Source organism: Phalaenopsis equestris, unplaced genomic scaffold, assembly GCF_001263595.1.
Source record: "Phalaenopsis equestris unplaced genomic scaffold, ASM126359v1 Scaffold000888, whole genome shotgun sequence".
NCBI lineage: Eukaryota > Viridiplantae > Streptophyta > Magnoliopsida > Asparagales > Orchidaceae > Phalaenopsis > Phalaenopsis equestris.
In genome coordinates, this window is record NW_018165328.1 from 191455 (window position 1) to 191756 (window position 302).

The following is a 302-nucleotide window of genomic DNA, read 5'->3' on the forward strand; positions in this document are numbered from 1 at the left end:
ATGAATGAGGTAGGATAAAAAATTCAAAGTCATTTGAATTGAATTTGACAAATTATGAAGTGTTAGAACCTTAGGGGCAAATGTGTAATTTTGAAAACTTAGCCTTAGTTAACATTTAGGCTTAAGTCAAGGAGGGAAATGGCCAACCTCTGAAATTAATCAATTTATTTGATGTTTGGAACATAAGGGTTAATTGGTAGAAACCAATCTCACCTTCTTAATTAAGTTAATAAGATTAATAATTATTAAAATTTGGAAGTTTATTAAAATTAAATGATCCTGGACTTAGGGGTATGACTTTT